This window comes from Leopardus geoffroyi, chromosome E1 (genome assembly GCF_018350155.1).
Source record: "Leopardus geoffroyi isolate Oge1 chromosome E1, O.geoffroyi_Oge1_pat1.0, whole genome shotgun sequence".
NCBI lineage: Eukaryota > Metazoa > Chordata > Mammalia > Carnivora > Felidae > Leopardus > Leopardus geoffroyi.
In genome coordinates, this window is record NC_059330.1 from 20063502 (window position 1) to 20079259 (window position 15758).

At 39.7% G+C, this 15758-nt stretch overlaps 1 protein-coding gene across 10 annotated transcripts in view; it reads left to right on the plus strand.

The window, feature by feature from the left end:
* RHOT1 (ras homolog family member T1) overlaps positions 1-15758 on the plus strand; it is a 76920-nt gene that overhangs the window by 13189 nt on the left and 47973 nt on the right. Inside the window, exon 1 of one of the 10 annotated variants that reach the window (XM_045488045.1) lies at positions 83-101. The exons of 8 other annotated variants lie outside the window; for them this stretch is intronic. The gene's annotated coding sequence lies outside the window, so the exon portion shown is untranslated. Of the gene's footprint in view, positions 1-82; positions 102-728; positions 768-15758 lie in introns of those variants that run through there. One more of the 10 variants, XM_045488043.1, reaches the window with a different exon arrangement.

The window sequence follows — 15758 nt, forward strand, 5'->3', positions numbered from 1 at the left end:
TTTCTCTTTTTCTTTCTCTTTCTCTCTTTGTCTCTTTCTTTCCTTCTTTCCTTCTTTCTTTCACGTTCGCAGTCTTCCCACCCTCTGGCATTGACTTCAAGGTAGGGAGCGTTTTTAGAGATACTTGCACTTTACATTGGAATAACTTCTGTTATGCTCGCTGTTTCCTCAAAAATTTACTCTCAAGTTCAAGTTATACAAGTTACACAAGTGCTTAATGAATGAATAATTATCTGGGGAGGGTTCTTTAGTTGAGAGAATTATTCTTACCCTAAAGCCTAATTTACTCCCCTCTTTTTAAGCATTATTTATTCCGTAGCTTGGTAATTATTTTATAAATAACAGGCACACAGGAAAACAGACACATGCACATACACATAAGACCCCCTAGAAATTCTTAGATTTTACCCTTTTAAGATATAATAAAGGAGAAATGCCTCTGTTTACTGACTTGGGGACAGGACAACAGGGACTTCTTGATATCACTTGGCTGGTTACATGACTCATTTGGTAGGACTAAAATAAGAAAGTGGGCTGGGAGAACTGAATTGTTTGTTTGTACATTAGTTAATGCTCTGCCATTGCTGTTTTGAAGCATTCTTTTCCAAACTCCATTTCAGCCTAGAGTAGCCCCTCCAGGTCACTGTGATGCACTCCCAAGGAAGAAAGCTAACACATTTTTACCCTTCTCTGTAGTGTTCTTTGATATTCATTGAAGTCTCTGTTCACCTGCTCTGTGGAGAAGTCTTTAGAATCAGAATTTGGAAGTAAGCTTGGCCTGACACTGTTGTCTTTTGGGTTTGCAGTTGTGAATTTTAGTCTTTACTTATTATTGTATCTTAATCTGTATTTTGCATCAGTTTCCTTGACAAAGTTCAGGAAGGTGTTACTTAACATGTGATTCATAGCTGATGCATTTGGAATATGGTAGGGAAAGTGAGTAGACGAGCCACTTAAAAAGCTGATCCTTAACTGTCATAAAATCGTTTTATAGTATGGTGATTGTAATACTAATGTTCTAAAAGCAGAAATGCTATGTTTTGGTTTTAGTTTTAGGAAGCATATAATTCGTCTGTGAAACATCTAAATGGAAATGCTATATATACACGTAAGATATATTGACAGCCTTAGGGCATTTAAGTTAAAACGTTAACAGTATTACTTATTTAGAAATACACAAAAGAACTAAAAATTTGTTGAGAAAATTAAAAGCCATGTTCTGCAGATATGAAAGCAAACAGGAGAGTTGAGAAAAGTGTGCATGCAAGAGTGTTTTGATTATAGGGAGTTACCTGACCTAAGAGAAAGTCTTAGTTTTTGAGGAAGACATTTTTCTTGAAAAGGTTTGTACCAAAAGCTTTAGGCCAGCTACCATATATATAATTTTTTTCACATTTAAAAATATTAGGATTATATTTATGTGAAATATGTAATTTTAGTGAGTTATATTAAAGGTTGGTATTTTGGGAGGAAAAAGTTGGAAAGATTAGTTTTCTTTTTTTTAAATTCATTTTGAGAGGGAGAGAGTGCGCACGTGTGTGTACTTGTGCAACTGTGTGCACATGATTGGGGAGGGGCAGAGAGAGAATCCCAAACAGGCTCCAAGCTGAGCAGCACACAGAGCTCAAAACCATGAACTGTGAGATCATGACCTGAGTTGAGATCAAAAGTTGATGTTCAACCGACTGAGCTGCCCAGGTGCCCCAGAAGCATTATTTTTTGAGATTTAATGTAAATATTTGTTAGCTTTAGCCTAGCTGCCCCACTTTAAATGCTAGGTAAACATAACTGTGACGAAGGCTATTTTAATACTGGTCTAACACATGAATTTATCTGGAAAACCACTTTTTTAGGTAGAAGTGGTAGTAACTTAGTTGTCATTTTAAGATGGTTAATTAAGAGAAGTGGGAAAAGCAAACAAATAAAATCCCCACATCATTTCTGGTATTATTGTAGAGCCTGTTCCTTTGCTTTCACTTCAGTACATCTTATTGCTGTTAGCATCTGTCCCAGAACCACACAGCAGCTGCTTCATTCACTGAAGCTCCCAAATAGATGTGAATGGTTTCAACATTCTCTTGGCTAAACCTATAATGTCCTCTGAAGGTGAAACAGATCTTTTTTTGGCCCGTCCAGAATCTGGATTCTGATCCATCCAGGCTTAAATGCTAACTGATGCTTACTGTCTGTTTAGTGCTTAGATCAAAGAAGTTAGATTGTCTATGAATTTTAAGGTAATTATTTGCAGAGAAAGCCAAAGTGTTTTAAATATCATTTGCACCGTGTCTTAATTATTGAACACAGTGAATACCATTCAGGCCATGTTAAAAGTTAGTTGCCATTCTCGGGGCGCCTGGGTGGCGCAGTCGGTTAAGCGTCCGACTTCAGCCAGGTCACGATCTCGCTGTCCGTGAGTTCGAGCCCCACGTCCGGCTCTGGGCTGATGGCTCAGAGCCTGGAGCCTGTTTCCGATTCTGTGTCTCCCTCTCTCTCTGCCCCTCCCCCGTTCATGCTCTGTCTCTCTCTGTCCCAAAAATAAATAAACGTTGAAAAAAAAAAAAAAAAGTTAGTTGCCATTCTTGAAACAAAACAAAATTTTTAAAATCATTAAAAATGCAAGCATGCAAAACAGTTCTCAGGTTATGATTTTTCATGCTCAGATTCTTTGGCCAGAATTTGTGTTTAACGATCTTTGCGTTAGTATGCTTAACAAATGTCCTTGTTGCAATAAAATTAGCATGAGCCTTAATACCCTTTTATCTAAATCATGTAGGTACATTAAAATTACACAAGATTTAGTTTTAGCGAAGTCTTGTTTTTAAGTTGAGATATGTTTGTCTTCTGACCAAACTCATTAAGAAAGTGGAACTGTTACCCTCTTTTTGAATGAATCTGGTCAGAGGCACCTGGGTGACTCGGTTGGGCATGCGACTTCAGCTCAGGTCATGATCTCACAGCTCGTGGTTTTTTTTGTTTTCTTTTAATTTTATTTTTTATTTTTTAAGATTTACATCCAAATTAGCATATAGTGCAACAATGATTTCAGGAGTAGATTCCTTAGTGCCCCTGACCCATTTAGCCCATCCCCCCTCCCACAACCCCTCCCATAACCCTCAGTTTGTTCTCCATGTTTATGAGTCTCTTCTGTTTTGTCCCCCTCCCTGTTTTTATATTATTTTTGTGTCCCTTCCCTTATGTTCATCTGTTTTGTCTCTTAAAGTCCTCATATGAGTGAAGCGATAGGATTTTTGTCTTTCTCTAATTTCACTTAGCATAATACCCTCCAGTTCCATCCACGTAGTTGCAAATGGCAAGATTTCATTCTTTTTGATTGTCAAGTAATAACTCCATTGTATATATATACCACTTTTTCTTCCATCCATCCATCGATGGACATTTGGGCTCTTTCCTACTTTGGCTATTGTTGATAGTGCTGCTATAAACATGGGGGTGCATGTGTCCCTTTGAAAGAGCACACCTGTATCCATTGGATAAATGCCTAGTAGTGCAATTGCTGGGTGGTAGGGTAGTTCTATTTTTAGTTTTTTGAGGAACCTCCATGCTGTTTTCCAGAGTGGCTCCGCCAGCTTGCATTCCCAACAGCTCATGGTTTTGAGCCCCGCCATCAGGCTCTGTGCTGACAGCTCCGAGCCTGGAGCCTGCTTCGGATTCTGTGTCTCCCTCTCCCTCTGCCCCTCCCCTGCTCACTTGCTCGCTCTCTCTCTCTCTCTCTCTCTCTCTCTCAAAAATAAACACTAAAAAAAAAAGTTTAAATGAATCTGTCACTCTTACCCAATGTCTAACTGATTAGCTTATCATCGAAACTAGTTGAAGCCACTACAGGCTTCGATTGGCTCTGGCCTAGGCTTTTGTAATATCTCCTTAACCGGTCTCCCTCCTTCTAATTTTGTCCATTCTCTATGTAGCAGGTAATCATCTTTAAAAAAAAATACCTCAGATCCTGTTACCCGTTTTTAAAATTCTTTGATGATTTCTCCTTTCACTTAGAAGAAAGTCCAGACTTCTTTATGTAGGCCTGCAGACACCATCACAGTCTGGCCCTTGCTTCACTCTTGTAGTGCTGTCTACTGCTTTCTCTACAAGAAGGCCCTGACTCAGGCAGTTCTTGTGTGCATATTTGTTCACTTGTCTTTTGGGCTGGAAAGTAAGCTTCATGAGGGTGGTGGATTTGCCTCGTTTTATTGCTGTATACCCCGTGCCTGGAATAGGCCTGTCACAAAGTGGGCACTCAAATACAGTTGACCTTAGGTGGCTTAGTTGATAAGCGTCTGACTCTTGATTTTTGACTCAGGTCATGATCTCATAGTTGTGAGGTTGAGCCCTGCATCGGGCTCATGTTGGGTGTGGAATCTGCTTAAGATTCTGTCTCCCTCTTCCTCTACTCCCCTACCGCATGAGTGCTCTCACTCTCAAAAAAAAAAAAAAAAAAAAAAAAAAAGTCAAATACAGTTGACCCTTGAACAACATGCAGTTCAAACTGTGTGGGTCCCTTTATACAGGGATTTTTTTTACACTACTGTAAATGTATTTTCCTTATGATTTTCTTTTTTTTTTTTTAACGTTTATTTTTGAGAGAGAGAGAGCACACCTGTGCACGAGCAGGGGAGGGGCAGAGGATCTGAAGCTGGTGCTGATGGCAGAAAGCCTGTTGCAGTTTTCAGACTCTTGAACCGTGAGCTCATGACCTGAGCCAAAGTCGGACGCTTAACCACCCAGGCACCCCCCCCCTTATGATTTTCTTAATAACATTGTCTTCTCCAGCTTACTTTATTGTAAGAATATAGTATATAATACATAAAATATACAAAATATATGTTAATAGACTGCTTATGTCATTTGTAAGGCTTCCAGTCAACAGTAGTTATCAGTAGTTGAGTTTTGGGGGAGTCAAAAGCTATCTGAGGATTTTGGACTGCCAGGGGGGTGGAGAGTTGGTTGGCGCCCCTAACCCCCACATTGTTCAGAGGTCTTCTATAGCTTTTGGAAGAATGAATGAGTTTAAGTTAGTTCCATTTATTTAGACTTTGCTTGTTTTCCAAATCACTTAGTCATAAAAATTTGATTCTTGTTCGTTCTTTCTTTTAATTTTTTTTTTTTAATGTTTATTTATTTTTGAGACAGAGAGAGACAGAGCATGAACGGGGGAGGGGCAGAGAGAGAGGGAGACACAGAATCGGAAGCAGGCTCCAGGCTCTGAGCCATCAGCCCAGAGCCCGACGCGGGGCTCAAACCCACGAACGTGAGATCGTGACCTGAGCTGAAGTCGGACGCTCAACCGACTGAGCCACCCAGGCGCCCCTCTTTCTTTTAATTTTAAAAAGAGACAGCACAAGCTGGGGAGAGGGGCAGAGAGAAAGGGAGAGGGAATCCCAAGCTGGCTCCATGCTTAGCATGGAGTCCAATGTGGGGCTTGATCCCACGACCCTGGGATTGTGACCTCAGCCAAAATCAAGAGTTGGACGCTTAACTGAGCGAGCCACCAAAGTGCCCCTGCTCATTCTCCTTTCTCAAATCCGGTCTGATATGTGGTTGCTGTTAGCATTTGAAGGGGGCAGTGTTCATCCAGTCTCTTGTTCCAGGTTCTTAGCTTTGTTTGACCTGGGAGATTCCTGTGTTTTGGCCATAAAGTATACCAGTGACTTCTAATGATGGGGTCACGTCTATTCCATGTCTTGGCTGCCCCAGTTCTATTCCTTGCCAAAAGAAATAGAAACACCAGAGGTCGGGGCACCTGGGTGGCTCAGTTGGTAGAGTGTCCGAGTTGGCTCAGGTCATGATCTCACAGTTCATGAGTTCTAACTCCTGCATTGGGCTCTGTGCTGACAGCTCGGAGCCTAGAGCCTGCTTTGCATTCTGTGTGTGTGTGTGTCTCTCTCTCTGTTCCTCCCGTGCTCACACATTGTCTCTCTCTCAAAAATAAAGATTGAAAAAAAAAAAGAAAGAAAGAAACACCAGAGGTCATCTTAGTGGGACTGGGAAACAATTCTTTAGGCATAAGATAAGAGTCAAAGAAACTTCAGTAATAAGCTAGCATTTATGGTAGAAAAAACATTCTACAATCCTTTTAAAGCCGTATTGCTTTCCATTCTGGTCTTTGTTAAATGATACTTGAAGATTAAACTCCATTTTCAGTTATACTGTGTTTAGTACCTGGATGATAGTCTGTGACCGAGCATGTTCAAGCATAGTCTACATAGTCTTTTCTGTTCAGATAGAGTCTGTTCTGTATCATTCTCACATCTGTATTAAAACTTACCTTTTTGTTCCTCTGGCAACATTTGGGCCCTAGTGTTGATGTAGTTCAAAGGAGAGGGATAGACCGTAACATTGTTCTTCTGCAGCCCAGATAGTCTGATTTGATCAATGAAATTTTCCTTTGGAACAATACTCAGCTATTGCCACAAATGCCAAAGTTTCCCAGTTAAAATTCTAACTCCATAGTCACCCTTCTGCTCCCTGTATATTCTAATTTCCTAATTTAGGAAGAGTCAACAAGGCTTCTTAAGAAGCCAATAAAAATGAGGAGTAGGGCCCTTTGCCACTTAAAGCACGGGGTGTTTGTTATCAAGAAAAATAGCCAATATGGCTGGTAGGATGGTATTTGGAACTAGAAAATGTTATTTCTGCTTCATGAATATTGGGAATTTGCTGTCATTTAGAAGTAGATGTTCAAAAGATGTGATGAAAAGACAAAGAAATTTTTAGCCTGGATAAATCTAGATAATTTGTTCTATAGTGATGAATTATGTTTCCCATGGATGACCTACTTAGAAGCGTGGAGTGTCAGACAGAACTGTAGCATGTTGTGTTGAACTGAATCAGAAGGCCTTCTCTCTTTGGGGATAATTGTGACCGTGCCTTTTGTTCTTACAGATCACTTCAGTGTTTCTCAGGCAAAACAGAGGAAATAGAGACCATTAAATGGCTAGTTAACAAAGAATAATTTTTTGTCCTCCATATAATATACTTATATCAAATATATATATTATATTTTTACATGTATTTATTTATACTTAGGTATTATAAATTATGTAACGATATCATAGATTATATTTATCTTGCATATAAAATTTAATTGGTAGAGTAATTAGAGAGGTTTCTTCCTTTATGGAAACTATTTTTTGGAGCAGTTAAAAATATGCAGTGTTTATACTCCTGCCATTGTCAAAGAGCCTTTTTGATTGTAGGCTTATTTAAATAATTTTTAAGGGGCGCCTGGGTGGCTCAGTCGGTTAAGCGGCCGACTTCAGCTCAGGTCATGATCTCGCAGTCAGTGAGTTCAAGCCCCGTGTTCGGCTCTGTGCTGACCGCTCAGAGCCTGGAGCCTGTTTCAGATTCTGTGTCTCCCTCTCTCTGACCCTCCCCCGTTCATGCTCTGTCTCTCTCTGTCTCAAAAATAAATAAACGTTAAAAAAAATTTTTTTTAAATAATTTTTAAAATTTAGTATTCTAAAATGTCTTCCTTGTTTTTAAGGTCCTCATTAATTTTGCAGTTAAGATTAGCCTAAAGTTAGTGGCCTGTTGTAATTTTAAACCTGCCGATTCCCTGTTTCTTTGATAGTCTTACTCAGGGTTTGGTTGTTAAGCCTTAAGGGAAGCAAAAAGCTCTAGTTTAGATTCACTGAAGCATTTCTTAACTTAATCACATCTGATCTTTTATTAAAGTAGCTATCATCTTACTGCTCTTCCAAAAGGAAACCCAAAATGATACTAATGAAAATGTGCTCATTTTCTCCTAAATTCACTATAATGTGTCTCGCTCTAATTTTAAACTTTTTTTTTTTTTTTAAAGAGGAAATCACTCTCGGATTTTTATGTGAAGGAAATTCGTGTTTGATTTTTAAAAGGCCTATTATACAATTACTTCAGAAACTAGATTCGGTTGTTTTATTGTAGTGAGTACTAAACTGCATCAGATTCTTTAATGGGTGAGGCACAATACGAATGAATAAATAAATGAAAATGCCATACTCTAAATGATAGTACCCATATAAATAACTTAAATGGAATGCTTCTTACTTTTTGGTACCACTGTCTGTATCATCAAGCATCATAAAGCTCTTTAATTGTTGCAGTGTTTACAGTGCCCTTCTCCTGCTGGGGGTGGGGGTTCCTTTTCTGTCTCTGAGGCCTGCCTTGTCGGAGTAGACCTGGTGGCAGGTTTGTGTTTTGGCAGGAGCCTGCTGCTGCACAGGCAGCCAGAACTGCCTTGTTGAGCTGAGCTGTGAAGAAATCTGAATTGCCTCAGAATGTTGGGCTTTCTTTTCTGGAAATATTGCTGGGAAAAGAAGAAAGGGACGATGGCTCGGAAAAGGGGTGTTCTCCTGAGTTTTAAGCAGAAAGATGAGGAAGAATGGATGACACGTAAGGGTCATGGTGAGGGAGGGGACTTCAAAAGTAACACGGAACACCTGTTGAAGGCCTGAACTTTGCTAAGAGAGCCTAAGTGGTTGTGATTAAGGAGCAATAGTCTTTAGCTTTCTTGGAAACTAATAAGCCACTTAATGTTGGTGTTTGACTTAATTTTGATCATTTTTGTTTAACATTTTGATCTATGGATTGAAAGTTAGGTAGATTTCTTCTGAGACTTGTCAGGGCTTTGGAGTGGGGGGATACAAGCAGATTTTTAAAAAGGTAATTCTGAAAAGGGAATCTGAGGGGAATCAAGGTCTTAAGGGTATTAAGGCAGGCAAATTTCTCAAGGACCAAGCAGGAGGGAGACTTGTTTTTCTTTTGGGTAACAATGAGCATCTGAGTTATTGAACATCTGATTCATTTTTCCCATTCCTTTTTTTTTTCTTTAGGTTTATTTTTTTTGGTGGGGGGGGGGGGGGGAAGAGAATTCCAAGCAGGCCCGCCGATGTGGGGCTTGATCTCTTGAACTGTGAGATCATGACCTGAGCCGAGATCAAGAGTTGGACGCTTAACCAGCTGAGCCACCCAGGTGCCCCTCATTTTTCCCATTCTTAATAAATAGTTGATCATGGATAAGAGTGTAGAGATACGTAAGATGTCCCGGAGAGCCCTGCAGAAATGGAACAGTTTCTGGGAACATCTGTGCTGGCAGTAGTTGTGGGATTTTGGAGACACTAGGGAAAAAGACCCAGAAGTTCAAAGGTCACAGGAATTGTACAAGCATTGGATCTTCTAAAAGGTCTGTTGTTTTAAGTACCTGGGAGTTTTACCACTTACTAAAATAAATAACATACAGGGCCTGGTGGACGCAATTGGACTTCACCGCAGAGGCATTCTGCCATCAGGTGACAGAACTCTGCTGTGTGTTGTCTTAGCTCAGACATCACCGCCCTTTGCAAGGAACTTGATTAGGGCTCTTTCCCAAATGCACTCTTGCTCTGCAGCCTCAGTTGCCAAGAGTAAAAAATAGGCAGGAGGGCCAAGTTCTAGGTTTTCTGATGCTGGAATAAAGGGCATTGGCGTGGTTCACGTTAAGCTATTTTGCCTCCATTATGCATCGTCATGTGGAGTTAGAATGGACCACTGTGGATGTTGAGATGAATACTACCCTGAGCTAGCAAACGGTTTGGCGTTTCTGGGACCCTAAACAAGGCCATAACGGAAGCAGTTATTTAAGGAGAAAAGTTACAAAATGCTCATTATAAGTCAGCAAGTTCTACAGATTTCTGGACCCCATATTGGCTTGGTCCCACTTGAGTCCACTTTGTTCTTACAGATACATGAATGTTCCTCACCGATCACTTTCCCATCCACAACTAAAATAGATAACAGATACAACTTGGAGATCTGTCTGCCATTGCTAGGGTACTGTAAGGTACATGTCATATGCACTTTTTCATCTGTTGCAGGCCAGTCTTCTAGGTGTGCTACATGATAGTTTAGATTACTCGCAGAGTGTACACATTGATAGCATCTGGTCCTTTTTTCTTTCTTTCTGTTTTCTTTCTTTCTTTTGTTCTGTTGAGAAAATTGAGGCCCAGAGAGAGTCAGTGGCAACACAAGGTTATACTGCTAATTAGCTGATTCCCAAATCCGAAATTTCTGGCCCATTCTCATACTCCCTTGACTCCTTTATTTTTTTTTTTTATTTTTATTTAAAAAAAATTTTTTTTAACGTTTATTTATTTTTGAGACAGAGAGAGACAGAGCATGAACGGGGGAAGGGCAGGGAAAGAGGGAGACACAGAATCGGAAGCAGGCTCCAGGCTCTGAGCCATCAGCCCAGAGCCTGACGCGGGGCTCGAACTCACGGACCGCGAGATCGTGACCCGGGTGAAGTCGGACGCTTAATCGACTGAGCCACCCAAGCGCCCCCTTAACTCCTTTAATTTAAACTGTGCTCATGATCATCGCAACAACTATCATTTGTGTATTTTATGTTTGTCAGGTATTGTCCTAAGCGTTGTATTATCTGTCGTCTTAATTCTCTTACCAATTCTGCTGAAGCTGTTCAGCACTATATAGAGGGACAAACTGAGGCTTGATTACTTGCCTGAGGAAACACAGCTAGTCAGTACTGGAACTAAGGTTTCAGTCCAGTCTTGTCTGATTCTGAAGCCTGTATTGTTTTCCTTTTGTTTTGGTGAAAAATTTATATCAAAGGTATAAAGAATAATATAACAAATACCCATCACTTAGCTTAATAAATAAAACATTACCAATCAGTTGAAGCCCCTTGCATTTCCTTCTCTTTCTCTCAGAAGTAACCAGCCACTCTTCCTAAATTGTAAATCTGTGCTCTTAACCGCTAAGCCATAAGCTCCATTTACTAAGAGCATTTGCTAGCAGCTAAGATTCAACAGTGAACAAGAAAGACACATTCTCTGCCCTTGTGGAATTTCCTGTGGGTAATAATGAAATATTTGTTCCTTAGTCTTTCTAGAGATACTCAGTAGCTGGTAGGAAAAGTAATGTTTTCCCCAAGGTCTAGGAAGTCCTTCAGGAGACCACTAGTGATGTGCTAGAAGGTTGCCTGTTACACAGTCACAACACTGTCTTAAGAAACATACATGTCTTAACTGATTATTCAATTTTCCTCCTTGTGACCAAACTATAAGCTTCTTTTATGAGATTTTCAATTTTCTGCTATATTTAGAGACTTCTGAGAAAAGTAAGTATTCTCTTCCCATCCTTCCCTGCCCACCTTCCCGTTTTTCAAGAGTGATTGAACATAGTACTTGATCCATACTTCTTTCATAGCAATTTTATCTTGTTTAATACATTTTCCATATTATCCCCATAGAGTATCTAAAATTAAGTTTTGTGCTTGGAAGGCAATCAGGTGAATACTTCTCAAATGAATTAATGGAAGGAGTCTGCACAAGTAAGATGGGTCATGTAGAAGCATAAGTTAATATTCTCTACATGATCTTTTAGGTTTTTGTTTTGTTTTGGTTTTTTTTGTTTGTTTATTTTCTAGTTTGGTCCAGGTCCGGGAAAATATTCCAGAGTGGAACTTGTACTCTTGGATAGTTCTGTTACAGTGTTTCTCAGTTTTTTGAGCCATCCCTACTTTTTATAAATACAAAACTGTCGTGCCCTCTTCTTTCTGACGATTGTCTGACACTGGGCGTTCTACAATTCATTTCAGTTTTGACATTAACCACCTGGGGTAGCATCAGATCCTACAAGTTAAAGGGCAAGGTCCCCAACAAGATTACCCTTACTTTAGACACCAGCTACAAGTGGGGTCCCCAGACTATCCACTCTTCTTCCTGGCTGACTACAAATTTGGGGCTTTCTACAATGCCTTTAGACTTGATAATTCACTAGAACAACTCACAGAACTTGGGAAAGTGCTATACTCAGGGTTACACAAATGAACAGCCAGATTAAGAGGTACATAGGGCAAGGTGTTGAAGGATCCTGAGCCAAGACCATTTGTCCCTGTGGAGTCAGAGTGCACCACCTTCCTGGTTCATCAATCTGTTCACCAACTAGGAAGCTCCCCTGAGCTTTGATGTCCAGGGTTTTTATATGGGGCTTCATTATGTAGGCACAATTGATTATATCATTGACTGTGTGATTGAACTCCATCTGTGGGCTCCCTCTACCCACCGCCCCCCACCACACTGATAGGTGTTGGGGTGGAGCTGGAAGTTCCAACCCACTAATCACATGGATAGTTTTTCTGGCAACCAATCCCCATCCTCCTATCTAGGGCCTATCTAGGCCCTCCCCTCTCCTTAATGAGTCACCTCATTAGGATAACTCAAGTATGGTTGAAAGAGACTATAACAAAACACACTCCTATCACATGGGAACTTCCAAGGCGTTTTGAAGCTTTCTGCCAGGAACTGTGTGGGGATGAAGACCAGATGGATTCTTTGTTATATCACACCCTCCTTTGATATTATTTGAAATTTCAACATTAATTATTTTCTATTAAAGACAAATCGAAAAAAGTAATTTTAGAATTTTTTTCCCCCTGGCGTTCACAGCTTTGCAGTTGTTGTTGAGCTTTGAATGGGATAGATGCTCCACGAGGTGGAACTTAATTTCCTAAACGGCAGTGCTGAAGCAGTAGCAATGCTGTTGTGCTTGGGCGAGGTGAAAGCAAGTCAAATGAAGTCAGTCTGGTCGATGTGCTAGAAGTCTTTCTCCCATTCATATAAAATTAGAAAATTCAGTTCATTATCCAAGGGTTTTCAAATATTAGATTATTGTGTTAATGTAGACACATACATGTGAAGTATGCACCTTCCATTCATAACTGTTTGATGTAGGTTAGGTGGCACAAAAGTAGTTCAGAGGGGGAAAGGAGGTCTACAGTAGTCCTGGGATGTTTTTAAGGATGAGGCAGAATTTGAGCTGTCCTCCAGAGTTGGTTAACATTTGGAAAAGTCGACGGGAGAGAGGGACTGACTGATGTTTTAGATGAAGAAAACCTTGTGAGGAGGCAAGATTCATCATAGCTTGTTTGTGCTTGCACAGAGCAGAATGGCCTTATGTGAGCAAATTGTGTGTGTGGGAATAGTGAGCAATGAGGTTGGGTAGATGAAGTGAGGTTAAATTATGAATTGCATGATTTTCAAAGGCCAGCAGAAGAGTTTTGCCTCGATGTGGTAGGTAATTGAGAGTCAAGGCTTTTGATGAGCTGAGAAAATGAAAAGATGGAGTGGCATTTGTATTGTTGATAGATTTTAGTAAGAGGAGAGATTGGAGGAGGCGGGGAGAAAGTTGGGAATAGAGAGGTGTTTCAGTAAGAGTCCCATAATTAGGGAAAAGTGGGAACAGAGAGGAAGGAGTGAATATTTAAAATTTCAGAGGAGGGGTGCTTGGATGGCTCAGTTGGTTAAGCTTCCAACTTCGGCTCAGGTCATGATCTCTCGGTTTGTGGGTTTGAGCCCCATGTGGGGCTCTGTGCTGACAGCTCAGAGCCTGGAGCCTGCTTTCGATTCTGTGTCTCCCTCTCTCTGCCCCTCCTCCACTTGTACTCTGTCTCTCTCACTCTCTCAAAAATTGAATAAACATCAACAAATTTTTTGATAAAAAAATTTTCAAAGGAAGTTTTGACAGAGTTTAAGTGTTCAGTATAGAGGAAGGGTGAATCAAGGATGGCTAGTTTTTAAATTTTTGCTTTTTATCCTGATGTGAAAATCTCTTATTGGTGAAAATCTCTTAAATCTGTTGAAATATAATCTCCGTGAGGGGGTGCCTGCGTAGCTCAGTCGGTGGAGTGTCAAACTGTTAATTTCGGCTCAGGTTATGATCCCAGGGTTGTGGGATTGAGCCCTGTGTCGGGCTCTGTGCTGAGCATGGAGCTTGCTTAAGATAGATTAATTAATTCATTCATTCATTCTCTCTGTCTCTCTCTCTCTCTCTCTCTCTTCCTCTGCCTCTCTTCCCCGCTTGTGTTCTTTCTCTAAAAATAATAATAAATAATAAAAATTTAAAAATATATATAAAAAATAGGGATACCTAGTGCTATGATCAGTGGTATCCCTGGCACCCTGGAATAGTGCCTGGTATATAGAAGTGCTCAAGAAATATTTGTTGAAGGGATGAAAGAATGCATTTTACATGTCAGTAGGTAAATTTCAGTGGCCATCTATAAATTTAGAACATGCCAATTTTTACTGCTAAAAATTATGACTATAAAATAGTACTTGTTAACATTTTCTAGTAGCAAAAATTGTATATTTTTGTTGTAGAAAATTGGGAAAATATGTGAAAGCACAAAACACAAAAAAAGCTACATTTACTTCAGAGATAACTGCTGTTGGTGTATATATCCTTTCTGGGTTTTTTTGTTTGTTTGTTTTTGTTTTTTTTGGTGTGAGTACATATTCATTTATAAAATGGATCATATAGTAATGCTGATTTATACCTGCATAAATGCCCTTTTTGAAAGTAAAATGGAACAATTTGAGCCTCCAGATAATGACAGTAGTGGATTATAACACGTGGAATAATGTAGGAGTCCACAAGACCATGCTGTTACAAATCAGAAGGGAGTGTTTCCTCAAAGTAGAATGCAAAGTAATGTGGAAGGATTGGTAGAAATAGAAATATCACCATCTAGCAACCCCTGTAGCAACACAAGACAAGAATCATGAATGGCTGCTAAAACTAGGAGGCAAAAGTTTGATGAGAAACAGAATATTTTCGTGGTCTCAACGTATCTTCTCACGGGTTACTTTTTAATTACAAAGAGAAAAATAATAACCTGGCAGACACCACCTCCTCCAAGGGACGATAGTTAACATCACCAGTAATGGGACAAATTGCCATCATCTCCCTTCTGCTGTGATGTACTGTGAAGGATACAGTATCATTTCTGGGCCAGTCCTGCCCAAAATGTAAAATCTGAAATTAATCATGAGATAACATTATAGAAACCCAATTGAGAGCTATTCTACAAATTAAATGGTTTGGGTTTTTCAAAAATGTCTAGATCATGAAAGATACTCTTCCAAGCCAGAGACTAAAGACACATGACAACCAAATGTTGCATTTGATCCTGGGGGTAGAAAAAGATTTTTTTTTTTGTAAAAGATGGTAATGGAACAAATGGTGAGATGTGAATGAGGTCAACAGACTAGACAACAGCATTGTATTAGTATTAAATTAATTCCCTGATCTTGACAGTACACTGTGGTTATGATAAATAAGACAACGCACTTGTATTTAGGAAATACATCCTAAGGTGCTTACGGGTAAAGAGACATCATCACAACCTACTCTTAAATGGTTTAAAAAATATAGAGAGTTGGGGGTGGGAGAGGGGGGAAACGATAATGCAAATGTGGTAAAATGTTAACATTTGGGGGTTTGGGTTACAGAATAGACGTGACTCCTTTGTACTATTTTTGCAATTTTTCTGTAAGTGATACTTTCTCAAAATAAATTACAAAAAAAAAAAAAAAAAAAAAAAAAAGGAACCAGAGCTGTTGGATTAGTCACCAGTGAATCAGTGGATATTTTAATTAATTTACATAGTATTTGTATATGTTGTGCTTGCTGACTTTAGAGGCCATTATTCCTTTTCTGTATTGTGTGTTAACAATATTTTTTAAAACTATGTCATAATAAAGAGAAAGAACACTGGCTTAGTCATCAGAGGATGGGCTATTCTCTTAAGTCTGCAACTAATTGTTTAGTGAGACCTTGAGAAAATCACTGTTTCTGGGTCCCGGGTTCTGCACCTGCAAATGTTTGCAGGGAGCTGGATGAACTCACATGGATAACTGGATTCTAGCAGTTGTGTGATGATGGGTTCTGGACTCACTACCATGGTCGGAACTCAGGGAAATGTTATC